We start from the raw sequence: 14,574 nt of genomic DNA on the forward strand, positions 1-14,574 counted from the left end.
ACACCCTTCTCTTCTTTCTAGGCTCACTATTTATTCTCTTATTAAACATAGTCTTGATTCAGAGTTTGTCCTCCAGATTCATCTTCATGAGGGAGCTCCATTAATTCTCATGTGGCTATGCTTGGACACAGGTCTACCGTCAATGAGAAAGTTTGGGGTTTAAGTTCTCTGTAACACTCTGTCTCATCACAGATTTGTAAAGTAACAAGAACAATAGAAGTTATTGTAGATAAATAGGATTTGAATCAAGGAAAATATATGCTTCAATTGTAATTAAAAAAAAAAAAAATGTTTCCAGCAGTCACTTGTTATATTGATTCACATTTCAGTATATGTTTTTCCCCCTTGACTATTTTGTTGTGAAGTTGAAAGTACAGTACATTGCACCTTTGGCAAATGAGCTAAAATTCAAAGGCTAGCACTATATTTACATTTCTTCTCCTGGAGGTGAACAGTACTGCAACTGTTACACAAAGAATTTAGCCTCAAATAGTCAGAGCACTGTTGAGAATGTATATGATATGAACTGTTTTACAATAACTGCTATAATGTACTTTCCAGAGCTAGGAAGCAGTTTGTTTTGCTTAGTGATATCTGAACTGCAAGCTCAGAATATATCAAAACCCACGTACAATGGAAATAAGCTTATGCTTTGGAGTGATGCAGTGAACTATTTGTATTAAGATTTTTTATTCCCTTATGTTAGTAGAAATAGCTTTCTGGCATCTCCTTACGGCAAAGAACTGGGCCAAAGGCATTAACTGTCCTTTGTTATGCACAGTACAAGACTGGATGAAACTTGACTTATGGTAAGAGTATCATTTTGTCTCTCATGTTTTTCTCCTTCTAATATACATTTTCCTATTTTAACTTCACTCTTTTCTTGCATTTCATAAATAAGTGTTGCAAGTGCTCACATATCTTAATGCATTTTTAGAGTTACCTGTGACATAGGTCAGAGGTTGTACCCAAACACTAGACCAAAATCTACCTTCCATTTAGACACCTAATACCAATTTATAACTACAAAACTGTTAATTGACTTTTCCATGGCCACAGAAAGGCTGCCAGACCATTGCAATTTGTACCAGATGCTTACATATACATTGCAGCAGGGTTGCCCACAGGGTGAGTGTTCAGTACCCTAATCACCATGTTCAATATTTCCACCCACTTGCTGTCTCATTTAATACTTAAGTAGCTGAATCAAGGAGAAATAGATTCAGCTGCACTCTGTCCTCTCTCTGAAATGCCCAGTAAAGGAATCCTTGGTGTAGTCTCTGGCAAGGTCAGACATCCACACTGAAACTCCTACTCAGAACAAGAGTTCAAATCTTCTCCCACTTCTTTTCCTCTAATTCCTTGCTTTCCTTTTTTCTGTGAGTTTCCTGCCTACCTCCAGTATAGTTCACATTTGTAAATTTTAAGCAAAGCTCTGGGACCTATAAAGCTCAAGACTGGCAGCGTCTCCTCTAGCCCTCAGTACTTATTTCCCAGGTCAATGCTTTTGTCACAATTTTGGTGCCAGTCTGAGATGCCCAGCTCCTGGTATGTAACAGGAGGGACACAGAGATGCCTGACTCCAGACCACTGATTCTATTAAAAACCCCTCATAGGACGCAGTCGTGTTTTCATGAGGAGCTTAGCCAATTCTGCCAGACCATACCTGCTATTATTGCCTTCTCAGCGGGCCAAATCTAGCAGTCTGCTAGACCTCACAGGGAATGCTTTCCGTCTTGCCCCAACATGCCTGTAAGCAAAAGCACACACTCCAGGTTTGCCCCAGGATGCAGTCAGGAGGCTTCTAGGCTGAGAGCTTGGCCCTAGAAGCCAAGAGATATTCACAGGTCCCATAGTACAGATACAGTCTGCAACACTAAGCCTTATCACACATATACATCTGACTCCCACCACCCTCTTATTTCATGTTCTCACTTCTGTACTATCATATTTCCCCCACACACACACCCCCTGTAATTTAGTAGCAACTTAAAAGACATCCTTTACTTTGTCTGGGTTCTGTTTAAGTCTCACTGATAGGAAACTGTAGTGGACTGTCATGAAATATAAACTGGCAAAAATGCTTTGAAGCCAGGAGGAATCTATCAGTTTGCACCTGCAGAGGAAGCAACTTTTGATCTCTTGTCCTTCCATTACCCATGAGTATACAGGGAAAGGTAATTATGCATTTCATGCCTAATGGCTCAGTGCTATTTATAACAAGGATTTCCAGGAAGCAAAACTCTTATTTCCATAACTATGGGAAGTTCTGCTCAGTGTTGAACTGGGATAGCCCACTTCATTTTCACTCTCTGGCCTAATTTTATGTATTTTACTAATCCTTCTTCATTTTAAAATTACCTCAGGCTATTAAAGAAAATTGTATTATTTTAGCTGCATGGTCTTCTGCCTTTCTTTTTATATTTTATTTTTCACACTTCTCTTAAAGGATGCTTCAGATGCTAGAAAAAATCCACAGACTGACTTGGGGTCTCAGGTCAAATGTGGGTTACACAGATTCTTTCTGCATGAGCTATTATATATGGCAAATTAAAAGTCACAAATACAGTAGGATTTCAGATTACACCGACTGCATCAGTGGGTGATGGAGACTATGAACTATTCTCTGCAGAAACATGGGATTAACCCTTTCCCTGGACAGGCAAGGATGTTTGTATGAAGCCCTTAATAGCTACAAAATCCCATTTTTTAGGTTTGCAGTTTAATGTTACTGCACACACCAGGAACAGGTTGAGGGCAAATGACAGGGATAACGGGCAAGTAAGATGAGATCTGGGGCTTATCTGTAAAGCAGGGATGAAGGTGGGGTTGCCTGAAACATTTGAGGCAGCCATATATGTACTAAAGAGAGTATAGAAGAAAAATACAGACAGGCAAAAGAAATGTTGCATTGAAAAACAAGTGGACCTGGGGTGAGGTGAATGTCCCAACTCTCATATTTTGCTGCCACCTTGTAAATCCTCACTGAGGCAATAGTTGAAAACAGTTGGTGTTTTCCATTCCCTGACAATGAATTCTTCACCCTCTGCTCCTAAGGGATGACACCCTACTGGCATAGGAGATGTAATTTTCACCAACAGAGGTAAATTGGTCCCTGCAGCTTGCCCTTTATATGCTATATATGTTTTACTTAGGTTTTATTAACTAGAATAGCAGTTATTACAGCTCGATAATGTTCACTGCCAAAAACAGAACTTCTCACAGCAGTGGAGCTGTTGAAACATGGATCTACAGTCATTTCATATCTTAAGCTTTACTCTACTGTTAATATTTTGACGAGAGGGACTATTTCTGTAAATTTTAGGAAAAGGTTGATAGACTCAGCAATCTAATTACAATGGTGTATAAGCAACAACAAAATATGTTTTCCCTGTAACTTATAAGCTGCAGGTGGCATTATACCTTTCAAAAGACAAACAGGAATTTATATTTTTCACAAAGTTCATTTCTATTCCAATCTGTACCACCCTAACTCCACAGTTTTAACTGGCTTTCCATCTGCAGAATATAGACTTTTCTTTCTATCCTGCCAAGCCTGGACTATGAACAACCTCCTTCATTAATGTCAGTTGCCATTCAGGGCTACAGGTGACATTGATTAATTGTCCAATTAGTTTAATTATAAGGAGGAAAAGATGTGCAAAGCAACAAATGTATCAGGGATATTTAATGTACAGTAGATATGTAGCCAAATAAGAATATAAGAAGTTTTGCAGATCAGTAAAAGCAGTGGAGTTGGTTTTTTGGGGGTTTTTTTGGTTTGTTTTTTTTTTTCTATTTTGTTCATTACTTGGGAAGTACAAAAGAAGTTACCACAGACCTCAGTAGCCACTTTAGAATACTTTCAGGAAAATGTTGTTAAGCACTGTCCATTTGTGAAAAAAGTCACCACAACAATACAAAGTATATATTTTTAATTATTTTTTAGTTAAAAGCTGTCATGGGGATGCCTAATTTTGGTGCCTTGTCTATTTTTTTTTCCTTTAAATTTTGGTGATCTTTACGTTCCTTAAAAGATGTGGTGTTCCTTTATTAACACTGCAAGAATTAGAGAATCTGTGATTTTCTCTAGTTTGTTGATAATTATTAACAGGAGGTAGTCACAGCTCAGAGACTTGTCATGTGCTGGATTTTTTTAAAAACTTTGATGGAAAAAGCAAAGCTATTATACATGGTAAGAAAATGCCACCTAAGACAAATCTAAAATTCTTCCAATTAACTCGTGTAATTAGATATTGGAAAACCTCCAGTGAACTTCTCATACTCAATCTAAATTGAAAAATAAGCACAGAAGCTAGTGGTGCTCAAAAAAGGTGTAAAGAAACAGAAGCGACAGCGTCCACTGACAATGAGACCATACAGATGTGTTCCTGGCACTATCTGCTAAGCAGAGAAGAGAGCTCTACACATCCCCATATGGCACGGCAATAACTGCAGTACCATATGTTTACACCGCTAAACAATCAACACACCATGTTTTTACAGCAACACACTGTGCACATCGTCGGTGTTCAGCCTTCTGTAGCTTACGTGGAACATACTGCTCAGTAGTGAATACAGAATAACTATGTGGTCAGTGCCACGTACAAGTTTGTAAGGTACAAACTTCTGGTAGCTTCAGTGAGCAGGGATATGAAAAAGATATGACAGGATCCCTCAGCCTCACTTCAGCTCAGGACCGTGTCAGCAGGCAATTTCACAGTGCTTACACCCACACCACAAAAAGTGCAAAAAATGTGCTGCCACCTGAAATTCAGCTGAGGAGTAGCAGAGGACCTGCAGACCTGGCTTACCCCTGAGCTAAAACCAAACCCCTAAACGAGTAACCCATCTCACCCCATAGGCAATTTCCACTGTAACAACTTCCACAGGGGCATCCTACTTGTACTCCCTTTGAATCACCCTTTGGTGATTCCTTGATGGCTCTGAAGATCACAGCAGAGCTGACTCGTGGGCTCACTCATTGACTTCACCTGCATTGGCTCAAAATCTGTGAGTCATATTTCCAGTGTCATTTGGGCTGTACAGAGCCCAGTCCTATGTAATGCAAAAAGCCTCTTCCCATTAAACTCCTGGAACTCAGAATGCTCAGCACTTCTAAGAATATGTTATATTGTCAGCTGCCTAGCTGTTAGCTATATCTATATATAAATATACAGAGATATGTATATATGAAATAATAAAATAAACTGTATTTAGAATCAATGTAGCTTCTGTGACAAATTCCTTGATGGGAAGACTCTGAAATTGTTTGAAAGTACGAAGTTTGCCTTTGAGTCAATAAACTGGCCAGTGAACTAGTCGGAATGATGGGCTGGGGGAGGGGGGGAGGGGAGTGGGAAATTGTCTGCCTTTCAAATGGATTGCCCATTTACATCAGAGCTATGAATACCATAAGTAGGATGGTTTACAGTGTATAGAGAGGCAAAATATAAAATCAAACCCAGAAAAAATGAGAAAATTCACTGCATTTTACACTGCCTTCTATTGGTTTTACAGAGTCTTTTTATTCTGATTTAAAAAGCAAAAGTATTTTCTAACATGTAATTGAATTGTTAGTATATTTATTTGTTTTCTACATTTTTACCTAGAATGCTTATATGTAATTGTTTTACTGCAAAAGACTGTTGAAAACAGCATCTGTTTCTCCTTGCAAGCACAGAAATAATTGTGTTCAGTTCAAATTAACCATGACATGATAATATTTGATCAAAACTATAGCCATTACCCTTGAAAAAAAGTTATACAGAGATGATAAGTTTTTCTTGCTAAAATCTGCAAGCTTTTTAGCTTAATTTTCCTATAATCTAAATATTTGATAGGAACAGTTCTCTTAAAAATTGAGGGTGAAATTTTGAATGCAGTCTAAGGCATCTGTTGAGCATCTAGGTTTTCAATAAAAGAATAAGTATCCAAGAATGGGATCCACGAAATTTCATGTGTTTAGCTGGTCATTTGAGAGAACACGTACTTGAGTACCTGAAGAATTCTGCCTTTAAGTCAGCTTATCCTGGGCTGAAAGAAGAGCCCTTTTCTGATTTACATGCTTCAACCTTCTTCAGTAAGTAAATTAACCTACTCTTCCTCATAATAATCTGGGCAGAGCTTGCTCTTTGCCTTTAAAATGTGAGTGCTGAAAGTGGACATGCTACTAGCCCTACCCTTTCTGTATCCTAACCTGTTTAATATATTATTCTTCTGCCTCAGTCAGAAAAATATGAAACATATCTTTCTGAGGAGTACCTTAATCCCCAAACTGTAGACCAGATTGGGGGCAGGTCTGTTTATCGCTGTACTTGTAAGTGCATCAGCATGTGGCAAGGAACTAAAAAAATCTCTGGAGAAAGGAGGGTGGACATGAGTGAGAGCAGAGGTTAGGACCATCACATGCAGATGGAAGAGATGATTCTCTGATCTTAGATTTCAGGTGCCTTTAGCAGGTCATGAGCCAGTATCTTGGTTGACAGTGTGATGTAAAGAATAGTAAAGAAACATAGAAAGGTGATAGATTAACTAGCTGAATTTTAATTTAAGACACTCTGCACAAAACAAAAGCAACCATAAAAATTTCAAGCCAAAGCTCCTTGGACATACAAAGCCTCTCAGGGTCCAGTAGTATTAATGATCAGCATCTATTCCATGATCACCCACATCAATGAAAAACACTTTAAAAACTAAAATGTGAAGTCTGAGAAACCAAGTAGGTTATATTTGTGTGTATATATATGTATACATGTACATATGCACATATTAAAAAAAGCACAAAGAGAGACACATGCACATATAAAACAATGTCTTTTGGAAGGAAACAAAACTGGTCATAAAATATTGACAAAAGAAGTATAGGCAGTGGTTTTCTGTGTGGCAATCTCCCTGTTTTAAAAGAACTTTTAATAAGTAACATTTTAGGGAAAATGCAGCAGGATTTATCTGTTTTAAACAGTACATTTTAGAGTTCTACTCTGCAGAGTCAAACAAAATATGAGAACTCACTTCACAAATGAAGTGACCTTGAGTACCCTTTTGGAACTTTATATACTGACCATTCATCCTAAATACAAGGAAAAATTACTGACTATAGTGTTCTATCACCCAAGGGAAACTTTCTAAGTATTATGAGAAGAACTTAATTTAGCATCCCTACTAAATACACCCTGGGGAAAAAAAAACACCACCCCCCCCAAAAAAAAAAAAAAAAAACAACAAAAACCCAAAATGCATCATTTAAAGCAGAAATAGTTCTGTACCACATGTAAATCCTTTCTGCCCATTCCCTTATGTTCTCCAGAGACAAGGGAGAATTGCCTTAGGGAGAAAAACGCAGCATAAAATAGCTAGAGCTAATGAGGAAAGAAGTTGACAGAAGCCATAAAGAAAAGCAAAATTATTTAAGTGTTATATCCAGATCACCTAGTGACTATTTTTTAATGTGACTATATTTAAATGCCAGCTATTTAAAAGCAGTACTAAGGTAATGTAACTGCAGTTTCAAATTGTCCATCCAGCATGTTCATACTACACAGTTTCCCAGAACTGAACAATCATAGCTTCGAAGATGCAATGACAGCAAAACGATGTCAGTACAACTTTACTTCTCACTGCTGGGGATTAAGATGAAGGAAAAGTCCAGGAAGGCAGGAGGTTGTAGATTATAATGATGGGGGGAAAACCCCAGCAACAGTCCTATTACCATTATTTCTTTTTCCTTTTTGAATCTCTGCCCATCCAGAAGTTAAAATTGCCCTCCCTTCCAAACTGGATTTGAGAAGAAAGAGCAAAAATTACAACATCCGTCCATATGACTTATCATACATCTTAGAACTCTCTATTCTTCACATTTCCTGAAACCTTTCTCTGTGTGGCTCAGTATTTTCAATGGCGATACACCCACCAAATGAACAAATATAGAATCCTCTTACTGAAGTTCCCAGGTAGCAAGGCCTAGGGGGATAGGCCTAGGGGGGTATAATGGTAAGTAGTGACCAGGAAAAATCACTTTGATATGGATTGATTAGAAAGAAGTCCAGTTAGCAGTAAGTACCCATGGCTGTGCTGACATTTCGAGGAACCACAGTGGGCTGGAGGCATGAGTCTATGGGAATTTGATTAAGTTCATCAGTGGGAAATGCAGTGCCCTGCACCTGGGAAAGAATAACCCCAAGCAGCAGCACAAGCTGGGGGCTGACCAGATGGAAAGCAGCTTTGCAGAAAAGGATCTGGGCATCCTGGTGGACAAGAAGTTGATCACGAGCCAGCAACGTGCCCTCATGGCAAAGAAGGTAACAGCCTCCTTTGTTGCTCCCTTGAGAAAAGAGTCCCCAGCAAGCTGAGGGAGGTGATCCTTGCCCTTTGCTCAGCACCGGTGAGGCCTCACCTGCTGAGTGCTGTGCCCAGTTCTGGGCTCCTCACTGCCAGAGAGACATGGGGAGAGCCCAGCAAAGGGCCACTAAGACGTTTAAGGGACTGGAGCATTTGTCCTAAGAGGGAAGGCTGAGAGGCCAGGGATTGCTCAACCTGAAGAGGAGAAAGCTCAGGGAGACCTTGCTGATGTGCATAAATATCTGATGACATGGGAGGGGAGTAAAAAGGGCAGAGCCAGACTCTGCACAGTGGTACCCAGTGACAATAGGCAATCATCATAAACTGAAATGGGAAAATCCATTTAAACATAATAAAGCACTTTATTTTACTGTAAGGGTTGTCAACACTACAGTAGGTTGTGTAATCCTCATTCTTAGAGGTACCCAAAACCCAACTGGACATGGTCCTGAGCAACCTGCTGTAGGTGACCCTCCTTTAAACAGGGTGTTTGGACTGGATGATCTTCACAGTCACCTTCCAACCTCAGTTATTTGTGATTTTGTGATTCTGTGAAATGAATAGAAACCTGATCATCATGGTCTTTAGATGAAGCAGGCAGAGGAACGCCAAACTCCTCTGGATAAAAGTTAAAGCTAGATTATGTCAGGCCAAAACTGAAGCATATTCCTATTTCAATTTTAATGAGATGATAGTCTGTGTTGTACATGCAGCCAGAGGAAGCAATCACAGTCATCTTTTCTGTCCAGGCTTTCTGATGGACTTCTACTCAGCATGAGAAGCAAAAATAGCAGTTCAATCAGTAAAAGACAGCCCTCTGCCTCTCTTCCGCCCCCATCATGAATCCACAGAGGAAATTCAATGAGTGTAATTAAAAGATGCAAATTAAAAATAGCATTTATGGTTCATTAAAAATCACTTATGTGAACATCTAAGCCTGAATGTGGCCAAATATCCTCTCACTTCCAAGCTGTTTAAAACTCATTTTGTTCTCAACTTCCTTATCTGTAATGTTTTAATGACATGGGGTAAGATCAGAAGAAGAAATATGAGCATCAGCTTTCTACTGCTTCATCTTCACACCTTGGTGGGTCTTGCTTTCATAACAGGAGTCTGAGAGAACATCTACACCATTTGACAGAGTTGTCTGCTCCACACACACCACGCAGCCAAAATATGCCAATGTAGTGCATTTTTTTCCAGCTCACTCATTTAGCAGCTGGGGTCTTTCTACACTATACTGCTGCAGTAAGTAAACTGAAACTTTCTCTGGGTTTAGAGTTCTTCAGAGAACTGTATGAATTGGAGGTAGTTAGTTACCTTTATACTTGTCGGCTGACATTTTTCTTTTACTTATTCCTTGTGGTAATGTAGCTGATTAAATACAGGGTCAGAGCCTCAAATGCTATAAATCAGTACTGCTGAAGTGATCTAGCTCAGTATTTCTGGCCAGAATACTAAGAGTCCTGAAGTCATACTTTTCTTTGACATATTACACCAATGTAGCCACTGAATTTGGTGAAGTTACCTCTTATTTATAGCATTGTAAGACCAGAATTTTCTTTGTTATTTATAAAAAAAGAAGTTTCATATTGATGGATACACTCTGTGATGGAAAGCTAGTTTTCCTGCTGGGGAAAAAATAAGACAAATAAAGAATATTTGTGCATAACGTATGCAGCTGATTGCAATACACTGGTTATTAAAAAGGCTTTTCAATTGGTGAATTAACTTTACTGTTAACAAAAAAAAATAAAAATTAAGAGGGGAGTAAAAATATTGCAAGGATGTATTTTTATAAATGTAATCTCTATCCTGTAAAAAAATTGGGAACAATAATGTATTTCACAGTCTTTTTATTATTTTGGTCTTTTTTCCCAGTCTGTTAATGACCTCCTTGAATTATTACCTTCAGCTTTGCCACCAGCCTTTGAGTACACTGAGTCATTAATGGGTTGGAACTACCATGTTTGTAGAATAGTCACACATTTTAAATAACCCAAACAGACACTAAAAAAAAAGTAAATGTCACACTTGAAGCTGATATTCCTTTAATGAGAAACCAACAAGTATTTTAAGCTAGGTGTTTTGCATTTCTGGCTTGGCAGTGGTCAAGTTTCAATCTAAAGATGAGCCAAGAATTACTCCCCACAGACCCCTATACCCAGCCTATGCCAGGCAGCGAGACCCAGGGGCATCTCACTGCCTTGCAGGAGAGGGGGCTCATGGCATCACCCCTACAAGGAGACAGTGAGTCAGCCTGAGACAGGGGCACTGAAGTGGTCTGCAGGAAAGGGCAACACAGCAGACAGAGACAGAGAACCTCTGGAGCCAGGCAGCTAAATGTTAGACATGAAGATGCATAAAATATCATCATACCTTCATAGGGGTGCATTTAAGAGGTTAACTGTATTTTGGCATACAGCTTCTATTATGTGTGTATCTGCTATCTGCCACTAACAAATGGAAATGAGGTGCATTGTGACCTCTAAAAATACTGTGTGGAGTGGATACTCAATTCTAATACTGTACACCTAAATCTGCCTCCATAACTCCTTTCCCATCATTATCACTTAGCATACAAGCCAGTTTGCCTCTTCTTTTATGAAAATTATCCCTTCCTTGTAACAACAGGTTAAAAATTTCATTGATGACACAGTCCAAACTTTAACACCAGTGTTATATAGGAATAAAATTTAAGATATTTGAAAAGCAGCCTCCTGGTGTGCTATTTTTACTTAATTGATATTCTGCCCAATTTATTCCAGATTAGATTATCTGCTTCATCTTTAACTGAATATCAGCAAATTATGCTAAAGTTGTGTCCAGGAAAAAGAACAGAACAAAACAAAACAAATGAAAAAGGATTTGATGAGAATAGGAATTGGACTACAACTCTAAAGTATCCATATAAGTTGAACTCAGTTTGCTGTGAAAAGTAATCAGTTGGTTGTACATTAAAAACAAATAAACAAAAAGCAAGAAAATTAAAAACTGTAGGGAGGATTTTGAAACAAACTTCACTGTAAGTGCTGATATTTACTCTGATTTCTCTGAGCTAAGCATTCAACTAGGAAATGGTAGCAGACTCAGAATCGATATTTCTATGAATCCAAAATTGTGTGACATATTAGGTCTGAGTAAGATAGATGAGATATTTGTTGAGAGATAGCATTTAAAATTAAGGACCAGAAGTCATTATTTTTCTTAATTGAAAAAATGCTATGAAGCTTATTACAACCAAATGGTACACTAGGATTAACTGATCCAAATAATCAAGAGGTAATCACATAAAAGATAAGTGGTATATAAAAATATAATTTTAATTGTGGTCTGCTCTCCTTGAATGAGTTGATAATAAATGAAGTTTTGATACGTTCATTTTGTATACCATATTTCAGATTTTTTCTCACTGGAAGATGGTGCCTGCTGCCTATTATCTAAATCCTCTCATTATTTCCCAAAACATACAACTGATGGACAAATCTTTTTATAGTGTTTAGTCAGAATATGGAGATAGTATTTAAAAGGATACCTTACCAAAAAACATTTAGTGTCACTGCCATCATCTCCTCTGTACATTTTCCTCTATGAATTAAAGGGTTATACATTGTTTTTCGGAGTTCTGCACATACCCCAGTGTGCTCCACAGGTCGAGCTTCACAATGACACCATCACCCTGACAAAAGTCAGAACACTGGCAGAAGAGGAATTGGATCCATGGTTATTCACCTTCAAAATGTTTAATACTGCTCAGGTAACACAGAGCATATCACTCTATCTGAGAATATAACATTAGACTTAGAAAATTTGAGGTGTCCTCTGCAGGTTTTCCCTGTGCTTTGTTCTGAGATGCGCTGACACTGTTCTACCATAAAAGCAGCATGTGCACCTGGTAGAACCACGGGGAGGGGACATGTCACCTTGCATCATGGGTTACCTTTACGCTGCTGGGAACTGTGCACGTACTCTGACACTGATATAAATGTTACTAAAATATTAACAGATTAATACATGTATTGGAATATTAATATATTGATATATTCTAAAATATTAACTAACATATTAATATTATATATTATGTATTATGTATTATATATTATAATATATTGGCTTCAATATAAAGTGTGTGATGCTGTAAGTGAGCATTATCAAATAAGAAAATTAAGATACTGGCTTAGATGTATTGCAAGAGGGGGAAAAAGCAGGAAGAAATAACCATCAGAGAAAATAAACACCTTACTCAGCTCTTCTGGAAGAACTTTTGAGTTGCCAGGCTCGAATGACTACACAAACATCAAGAATATGTAAGATTTTTAGTCATACTCGGTCAATATCTTGCAATTATGAGGTTTAGTTTAACTAGCCAGGCCGCCTAGATGTTGGTTATGATTTATTTTGCTTACATTTAGTTACTTTGATTTTTCTCCATTTTCCATTACTTGTGTCAAATAAACTCTGTTTTATTTAATCAAATTTTATTTGGTGCCTGTTTAATAAAGGATGTCCATGGGCAAGGGATTACTGAGAGAGCAGAACACCTCCAGGACTACAGGAGAGGTTGGCTGCAGACAGCAGGTGCCAAGGGAAGGCAGCCAGCCGTGCTGCCAGGGATCTGCCAGGGATGGGCTGGAGGGAGAAAGGAAAACCCCAGAGATGAAGGAAGAAACCAGACCCAGAGTCATGGAGTTCTTCATCCATAAACTGATGGGCTGAAAAATTCAGACCCCAGTTGAGTTCAGTTCATCACCAGGACTGAATTTGGCCCCAGCTGTAAGCAGATCCTGGCACAACACACAAACAGAAGGAAACATACCTTTGACATCACATAAAAAAAAAAGAAATGAAATTTACTCAGTGGCTTTGAGTATTTTATCACACATTAAATGTTGCAATGACTCACATACTGCTGCTACTTCTCAGGGCTGCTGCAAGCTATTACTAAGATAAATCAATGTAGCTGTTAGATAGGTAAAAAGGAAGCATAAGCCTTGATCATAAGCATTAAGCCCTGTGAATAAGGGTTCTGAAAGTGTTCTGCATAAACACTGATTCTGCAGCATAATTCTTTTTCTTTCATTTTGCTCCTCTGTTCTGAAGGGGCTGTGCGATCACCACAACTTTTGCAGTTGAATCTTGCAGAAATAGGAGCCCTTGTTCCAGATTTAGGCTTCGGTGTGCTTCAGTGAGTAAATGAGGCCCTGACCATATTAATTACTTTCACTGGGAATCTCAACATGCCACCAATGTCTCTGTAATTATTCAGTATGCTGAGTGTTATCATAGCAGCCATGTGGATCCATTATCATTTTGCTCCTCTAAATGCTGCTGATCTAACATTAGCATAGCTGCAACTCATGTTCCCAAGGAAAAAGAGAAATAACAGAATTTAATTCCTTTTTTCTTTTTAAATTTTTCATGCTCCCTATACATAGGCTGCTCTTTCATAACCGTTTACTAGCTTGTGCATGAGTCTCCATGCCTAAGTTAATTCTTACCGTTTATACATGATATAAAAAGTTAAAACCGTGTATAGAAGAAAAAAAGTCAAATTACCTTGCAAATATTATTTTTCTGCAGAAAGATCTCTTCTATTTGGACATATTTGCAAAGTAATATTAATGTTTTGTGGTTTTTAAAGATTGTACAGACAGGCAAAGAAATAAGCCCAAACAAAGGAGAAAAACTGGGAAAACCAGGGTTGGACGGAAGTATTTAAGCTATAGATAGATAGCTTATTAGTTCTTCATTATGTTTATACTCCTTGTTCACAATACCTGATTAGTCCCTGGCTCACATTATATAGGTTCAGTTACTGACAGCCACAACAACTGGCATTTCTCAGCCAGGAGACTAATGAATAGCAAAAATGAATAGTCCTTTGCATGTATGCTCATCCTTGTTAGCATTGTTAGTAGGAGTACCAAAATGCGTCAGGTATCCCCAGAAATATTCAAGCAAATGCAAAACCCTACCCATCTAAATGTTCAGAAAAGGGACTAACAATAGAACATGAAAACTGAAGTGATTGATGTGCTCACAAACACTGCTCTGCAGTTTTCATGAAATTCTGTTCAGATCTATTCGCTTTACCTAGCATCACTGTGTAGCTACCCTTTTAATGAGGTTTTATGCTTCAGTCTTTTGTGTCAAAAAATGTTTCAATTAATCTTTTTAGTTACTCTAACAACTAATTTGAAATTAGTCTCACCCAGCCATAGTGCTATGGAAACA

The 14,574-nt window shown here is 38.2% G+C and overlaps 1 long non-coding RNA gene across 1 annotated transcript; it reads left to right on the top strand.

Annotated features, from left to right (window-relative positions):
* The first annotated feature begins 1,122 nt into the window (after positions 1 to 1,122).
* LOC119148028 lies at positions 1,123 to 8,459 on the top strand. Its single transcript, XR_005104274.1, has 3 exons — positions 1,123 to 1,132; positions 5,353 to 5,356; positions 8,348 to 8,459. It is a non-coding gene; the product is annotated as an uncharacterized LOC119148028 (long non-coding RNA).
* Positions 8,460 to 14,574: the final 6,115 nt, after the last annotated feature.

Source organism: Falco rusticolus, chromosome 5 (genome assembly GCF_015220075.1).
Source record: "Falco rusticolus isolate bFalRus1 chromosome 5, bFalRus1.pri, whole genome shotgun sequence".
Classification (NCBI taxonomy): domain Eukaryota; kingdom Metazoa; phylum Chordata; class Aves; order Falconiformes; family Falconidae; genus Falco; species Falco rusticolus.